Genomic DNA, 7,519 nt, shown 5'->3' with positions numbered 1-7,519 from the left:
CGCCGGCTCCGGCCCCTCCGGCGCATGCGCGGTGTCCGGGAGCAGCGTGGCGGCGGCGGGCGAGCGCCGAGACCGCGGGTGAGGCCAGCGATCCCCTCCGGCGGGGGCCGGGGCGGGGGCGGTGGCGGGGGGGTGCCTCCTGCCTGCCGGCCGCCCGGGGCTGGCGGGACGGGAAGCTGCGAAGCGGCCGCTGCGGCGGGCTCCCGGTCCGCCGGAGGCGAGCCGGGCCAGGGCAGCGCCGGGCACTTCCCCGAGAGCCGATAGAAGGGAAGAGGGGACGGAGGCGGGCACCCCCCAGGCGCGGCCAGCGGGCGCCTCCCCGAGTCGCCGGAGCTCCCCCGGCGCCTTCCCCCGGCCCCGCTCGGCCCGTCCGGCTGCCCCCAGCTCCAGCCCCTCCCCTGAAGCCTGTGCTGTAGCCGCAGGCAGCCCCCGAGCCCTGTCGTGAGGGCAGCAAGCTGGCCCTCCGATGTTCTCGAGTCTCCCTGAACGTGGGTGCCGTTAGCAGCGGCGCGGGGAACGAGCGGTGTCTGCGGAAGCCCCTGCGGAAGGAGGGGCTCCGGCCGGGGTCGAGCTACGCTAATAACGGTCACTGCTGCCTCTTTCCCTCTCCCAGAGGCCACGCTGTGAGTGCGGTTGTCCGCTCGTCCCCGGGGATGCCGTTGACTGCAGCAGCCTCAGGCTCGCGTGGGCTGTCTCTGCCTGGCCTCCCTCTCCTCGCGGCGCGGGAGCACAGAGGGACAGGCGGAGCGCTTGCTGGCTGTGGACGGGAGCTGCTGAAGCTGGAGAGGCCACAGAAAGGTAGAGAAGAAGAAACGGAAGGCCGGCCGGCAGCTGCCTCCCGCTGCAGGCAAGAGAGAGCCTGCCTCTCTGGGTGTGGGAGGATCCCTCCTCGTAGTCCACAGCAGGTCAGACCGCCAGGGTCTGTATGCATGACCAGCAGCGCGGTACGGCCACGTAGTGAGCGAGCGAGCGAGGCTACGTGTCTAGGGGGCCTCATCTCGTAAGAGCTGCGAGGCGCTCGCGTGTTCCGTTATGTGGAGGACAGCCAAGCGACTGCAGTTACAGAAGAGGAGGGCAGGAGAGAAGGAGAAGGAAGATTCTGAGCTGGCAAGGCCTCCTGGCAGCTCCAAGAGCGAGAGCTGTGGTGAGTGCTGGGCCCTCGGGGCCCTGTCGCTCCTCTTGTGCGTCCCGGTCCCTCCCTGCCTCCCCCTCGCTTTCTCATGCTGCTGTGACGTTTGGGGTTTGTTTTTGTGGTTTGTTTTTTTTTTTTTAATTTTGCTTCCCTGTACCTCTCCTCTTCTGTCTATTCTCTTGTCCTGCTCCCTCTTCCTCTCCCTACCCCCACCCCCGTCTTTGTCCTGCAGCCAGTTGCTGTTTTTTCCTTTTCCATCTCCTTGTCCTGATCTGCATCCGCCTCTTTCCCCGCCTCCCAATTTCTCTGGCCTGTTCTCTGGCGTTCTTTTCCTCTCTGCGCCTCTATGTGCTGCTCCGTGTCCCTGCCTTCCTATCTCTCTTCTTCCTACGTTCTGTTTCTCTCTCTCGCCCTTTGTCTTGCTCGCTGTTGCTGTTTATTTTTGTCATTGTGGATCTCACTGGCCCTGTCCTCCTTCCTGTTCATCTCTTACTCTCTGTGACCCTTTGTGCTGCTTCCTGCCCCTTTTTTATTCACCCTCCCTCTATCTGCAGGGCTCCTGATACCTCGCTTTCTAATTCCCCACTGCCCCGTGCTTCTCACGGTCTTTGCCTTTCTCGCTCTCTCTCTCTCGTCGTCATCGTTCTTGTCTGTCGCTCTGTCTTGCTTCCTGTCCCGTCGTTTCTCGCTGTATCCCTTTGTCCCGCTCCCTGCTCGTATTCGTATTCCTCTCTGTCCTGAGGACCGTCCCAGTTTTTGATCTCCGTCCTGCCGCTGTCCTGATTTTTCCTTCTCTGCCATGTTCCCTGTCCCTCTTTCTGTCTCTTTTCCTCTGTCCCTGCTGCTTATTTCTCCATCTCTGTCCAGACCCCTGTCCCTTCCCCCCCGCCTTGCTGTCCCTCTGCCTTGCTTTCTTTCGCTACCTTTTCTGTCTGTCTTTCTCTGCCCCCTTCCCTCTCCCGCCCTTTCTAACTGTGTCCCCCTGTCCAGCTAGCTGTCGCTGCTTTCTTTTTTCTGTTCCTCAGTATTTTTTTTCTTTTTTCCATCTCTCTCTCCCACTGCCCATCGCAGTTGGTTTTTTTTCCCCTCCGATGCTGGCCTGCTCTTTGTCCCTTTTGTCTGTCTCCTCTCTGTCCTTCTGTCATGCTCCCTGTGTCTATTTAATCCCTTCATCTCTGTCCTGCAGCCCGTCGCTAATTTTTTTTCCTCTTCCGTCCCTTTGTCCTGCTCCCCGTCCTTGTCTCTCTTTCCCTTGGTTCTGCCTCCCGTCCTTTTTTCCTTTCTTGCTCCATCTCTCTGTCCTGCTCCCTATCCCTCCCGCGCTCTCTCTGTTTCTGTGTCTTTCTCCTTGCCTTTCCCCACGTTGTCTGTCTTGTTGTTCCCTCTTTGGTTTTCTTGTTTTCCGGGTGGCTGGGCCCGGCTACCCGCGGGGGTGCTTCGGCTGGGAGGTTTGGGGTGGGGGGCCTGGCCGTGCCGGTGATGGCGGGGAAATAAAGCCTGAAACGGCAATCGAGAAGCGACGCCCTGCCTGTGCTGGGGCTGCCCTGGAGAGGCGTGGGGCCGGGCCCTCTGCAGGTCCCGAGCGCTCCCCGAAACTGCGCGTGGGGCCCCGGGGGCGCAGGGCTGTGGGGTGGCTACGCTCGGCGTCGCCCGTGGGCACTGCAGGGTCAGAAATGGAGAACAAGTTTTCTGTTCCTGGGGCTTGACAACAGGCTCGCGTGGCTGATTTGGGGGCTCGGAAACAGACCGAGCTGCGCGGCTTTGGGCCCAGAAACAGAGGTCCGGCCCTGCGTGTTTGGGCCTTGAGAACAGGCTCAGCGGCCGGGTTTTTTGGCTCCCAAACGGGCCCCGAGTCAGCTGGTGTGGGGGCCAAAAGCGGGAGCCGGCTTGGCTGGTTTTGCAGGCGGGTGGGAGGGTGTTGGGGGCTGCGGGGGGAAGCGGGGGGCGGGCAGGGTGCGTGGTCCCTCCCCGTAGATGGGGGTCTGGTTGTGTGGGACGCCGAAGTTCGGGAGGCCGGCACGCAGCAGGCCGAGCTCAACATCTGCGATGGTCTGTGGGGGGGAAAGGCGCTTTTCAGACCCCACGTGCCCTCTTTGAGTCCAGCTGTTCTTTCTGCGCCGCTCAGAATAGTTATTAAGTAATTAATCGCCCAAACTTAACGAATATTTACTTGGCGTGTAACTCTGCTGTTTAATCCTAATGCTCCAGTTCTGACAGCAGTTGATATGCAACCTTATGGAAAGCCGAGACCGTTGCACGTAGCTGGAGCTTGTAAGGAGAAGCAGCTGAAATCAGCCGGAGCTTCAGTGCGGAGCTGGGGCTTCAAGGAGCCAGAACTGTAGCAAGCGGGAGCTGGAACGAGGCGGGGTGTCCGCTGTCTGGAGCGTGCATTAGCCAGAGGCAAAAGTACCTGCGGCTGTAACGAGCAGGGGGCGCGATTAGCTGGAGCGTCTTTTCGCTGGCGCGTCCGTCGGCCGGACTGCGCTCCCAGCACGGCCGAAGAGCGGCCGGGCGCAGGCAGGGCTGTCCGCAGCAAGCAGCTCCGAGCAGCAGGGAGGTGAGTTGTCCTTCTGCCAGCGGGGAGCCCGGCCTCTTCCCTCGGGCATGCAATCCACACCACGCTCCTCTCTCTGCGTGGAGTGTCTCTCCCGGTCCGTTCCCGCGGGCAGAAGCGAGGTGGGGGTCCCCCGGCTCACCTGGGGCAGCCCCCCCCGCCCCGCGAGGGGGCGCGGGCGAGGTGCCGTCGTCCCCTCGGTACCGGGCAAAGGGGAGAGAAACCGGCTGGCGGGAGCTCCTGGGGTGCAGAGCCCTTCCGGCAGAATCCTCCCCTGTCTTTTCACCGTTGGCTGGGTGTGACAAGCAGGTTCATTTCTTTGTCTCCTCTTCTCCTAGCGTCACCTTCCGCGTCACACGAAGAAAATCCTGCGTGGTTAGTTCCGCTTGCTGCTCAGGTAATCGCACGTATCGGGCTGGGGGAGCGGAGAGAAACACTTGCGAGTTCGAGGGCACTACAGATGCTCCACGTTAAACCCACAGAGAAGGCAAATTTGCTGCTAGAGCCGAAAAGCTGATGGAAAAATTGCTGTTAACAGATCGTGCCCTGTTCCTGAACTGGTCTCTTGATGTGTTTTTGTTTCAGGTGAAAGAATGAAATTTCCTGTCTGGTAAATTCAGAGCTGCCTGTTAGCTGCTTTAGGGGGTCGAGTGTTTCTCTTCTCTCTGTTCATACTGATTTTATGGGCAAGTTGGAAACAGCCTTTTACTTTTTTATGTATAACTGAATTTTTAGGAATATGTGGTGTCCTTGTAGTTCATTTTTGAGCACCTAGATGCCAGTAGAAATGTAATGAGTGAAACATGATGGGAACTGGTACTTGATTTTTATTTGGGTTTGTTTTTTTTTTTTTCCCTTCCCCATTAAGAGTGTTGAGGGCATGTTGTCCCGTGGCACAATCCCCATTCCGTTCAGCGGAGTCTTCAGTCTAGGACTTTTAAGTGAGAAAGTTTGTCCTTCCAAAAAGGGACTAGCCATTCCTAGGACCGAGGCATAGACTTGCAAGGAGAGTCGCTTAAGTACGTGATCGGAATGAAAGCCAACTTTCAGCTGATGTTGCTGCTGTTGGTCTTTGCTTTCATTGATTTCTCCACCACTCCCTCGTGGTTGGGAGCTCTGAATTGTAATGTTTTTCAGTCTCTAACACATTTCCACCCCCACCCCTCAAAAAAAGGAGAGGCAGTGTCTAAAAGTTAATTAGTTTCCTCACAAATGCGTGAGTAAATAAAATGTGAGTTATGATGATTAAAACCATAGAAATGACACCAGTCTTGCAGATCTGGACTATTTCTGAACAGGCATTCATCACACGCAAAAGTCGTCAGGGTACGGATCACCTGCGCTTCATGCTCTGGCAAGACAAAATGCTGAGGCAGGGATGAGCTCTGAAAGAAGAAGGGGAAAAAAAAAAAAAAAAAAGAAGGATACAGGGTCACGGTTTTGTTTTGTTGTTGTTTGTTCTTCGAGAGTGCAATATTGACTGGTGCCAGCCTGCAGAGCTCTTCTGCTGCCTGACCTCTCCTTCTCTTTCATGGCTGTAGTTGTCGTTTGGATAATTGTAGAAGAGCAAGCAAGTTATTTGCCTCTGTGAATGTGCTGGTAATACCAGGAAGGCAAATGCTTGAACCAGTAGTGAATAACTGGGCTACGAGTAGAATTTCTGAAGGAAGAACAGCAGCAGCAACAGGAAGCAAATAGCAAGTGACCAAAAACTTGCGTGTGTCACAGGCATCAAAGCTTTCTTGCCGAATGTTGTTTGGCAATATGTTCCAAATGGCTTTTTTTGGTAAACGTAAATTTTCAGGAAGTTCAGGGCTGCGTGTGGCAAAACGTGTCCCTCTGCGTACGCGTCCTGCTACGGAAATAGCACGGGTCAGTGGCAAGTCCGGCGGCCGGGCTGCTGTTCCCTGCTCTCGACGTTGCCGTAGTAGTGTTGCAGTATTTAGACCTTCACGGACGGGCTGAGGAATGGAAGGAGAATGCCCGTTTTCTGTAAGGGCTCAGAATGCCGACCCTTTTCTCTGCCTGCCGCTCCCCTGTGCGTGAGATGAAGCTGTTTTATTTTTCTCCCTTGTTCCTGGTCTAAATATTTCTGGAGCTGTTGCTGCTGTGGGTTTGCAATTGGCGTTACTGCGTTTTTGTAGCGTTCTGGCGATGGGTCGTTTCTACTGTGGCGGAGCGTCGAGATACGGTTTTCGGTTTAAAGCGTCAGAAACTACGTTCACCGGAACCGGTAACTCGGGGCGTAGGGGAAGCCGATCCGGCGCGTGCAGCTGTGCTCGCAGGGGTGCTCGGTGGCTCCTCATCAAAACGGCAGGGTGTGTGCGTGGACATCCGTAGGGTTGCGCTCTGGGTCCGAGAGCGTTAACGTATTTTTGCTGTTGGAAGATGGAATGGAGCGTGTGCCTGTTAAATCTCAGGGCGGTCAAAAGCTAGGAGGGACCCTGAGCGGGTTTGGTGGCACAACTGCGGTTTTAAAAGATCTTGCCCGTTTGGAGCAACGGCCTGGAAAAAATGATTCTTTTTTTGCAACGAGGCAGTTCACAAGGACAGATGTGTTGCTGTGCTCTCTAGCAAAAATACTCAACTTGGGACGTATAGCCTCGGCTATACTAAGGCTTGACAAAACGTAGGTAGGTCTCTATGTGTGTCACCTGCGTGTATCTAGGAAAGTGAGTTCTAGTGAAAGTAAAGTTGCCAGTGAGTCAAAAAAGAAAGGGAAAAAAAAAAAAGGCACAGTTGTCTGAAAAATGCAAAAGCTCTAGTGGCCTGTGTCAACAACCGTACCGAAGATGACGCAAAAATAGTTTTTCCTCCGCTCAGTCGTACTGTCTTCACAAACCTTCACAAAAAAAAAAAAAGGGCAGCTTTGGATTCCTCCCCAGCTTTGTGCTAATGTTTTTTTTTTTTTTTTTTCTTCGCTCAGCTGGATGTCAGCTGGCACCGTTTTGCCGTGGTTGCCCTTTCTTCTGCCGTGGCGGTACGAGACAGATGGAAAGATTCCGTAGAGGCCTGCAAGTACAAGGTACGCCTACGATGTGTGTCTGCGTTTTTCCAAAGGTACTTGCGGTACGGACTTTAACGTTGAGAGTGTGCCAGCTCTCCTTCTACTTTTTTTTACATGAAATATTTTAACACAAATACTAAAAATAAGTTCTGTTCTGGAGCATGTTACACCTATACAAAGTTTACTTCCCTCAGTTTATTTTCTCTTCCTGAAAGCATAATCTTCTGTTTCTGTGTGCTTGCTAGTAAATGATACTGTGAAACTAATTTTGTACTAAAAGAGGGAAGAAACTGTTCGTAAGAGTTCAGCTGTTCAGAAGAAACAGACTTTGTTTTCATGATAAAACCTTTATGCTTTTACAGTCAATGATTTTTTTTTTTTTTTTAAATATCTTATAGTAGTACTCAAAAACGTTACGGAGATAATTAGCATCTGTACTAAAAGCAGTCAAGGTCAAAGAAGAGACGCGGGCAAAACGGGACAAATGGGCGTCGCATCTGTGTGTTTTCCAGGCTTTCCCAGGAAGCATTAGCAGCCTTGTAACTAGTGACAGTGAGTCCTGAGGTGGTTTTGATGAGTTACTGCTTCAGGAATGTATTTTTTCCTTTAACCTACAGTGTGTAATTTTGACTTCAGTTGGAAAGAGATTTTCCAAAATGGAAGTCTTTCTCTCTCAAAGAAATTTTGTTTTAGGAACTTCCCATCAGAGTGGATCTTCAGAGGTGATCGACTTGACAGTAGAAGTCATCAGTAACAAGACTTTTCACTCTCTTTAAAAAAAGAGGAAAAAAAAAAAAAAGTCAATTTCCTTCCAAAGACCCAAGCA

At 53.8% G+C, this 7,519-nt stretch overlaps 1 long non-coding RNA gene across 1 annotated transcript; it reads left to right on the top strand.

The window, feature by feature from the left end:
• The first annotated feature begins 642 nt into the window (after positions 1-642).
• Positions 643-7,519, top strand: LOC142038566 (uncharacterized). The gene is made up of 3 exons (XR_012652597.1): positions 643-3,689; positions 4,025-4,083; positions 6,613-7,519. It is a non-coding gene; the product is annotated as an uncharacterized LOC142038566 (long non-coding RNA).

This window comes from Buteo buteo, chromosome 13 (genome assembly GCF_964188355.1).
Source record: "Buteo buteo chromosome 13, bButBut1.hap1.1, whole genome shotgun sequence".
Lineage (NCBI taxonomy): Eukaryota > Metazoa > Chordata > Aves > Accipitriformes > Accipitridae > Buteo > Buteo buteo.
This window is presented reverse-complemented; position numbering and strand designations above follow the sequence as displayed.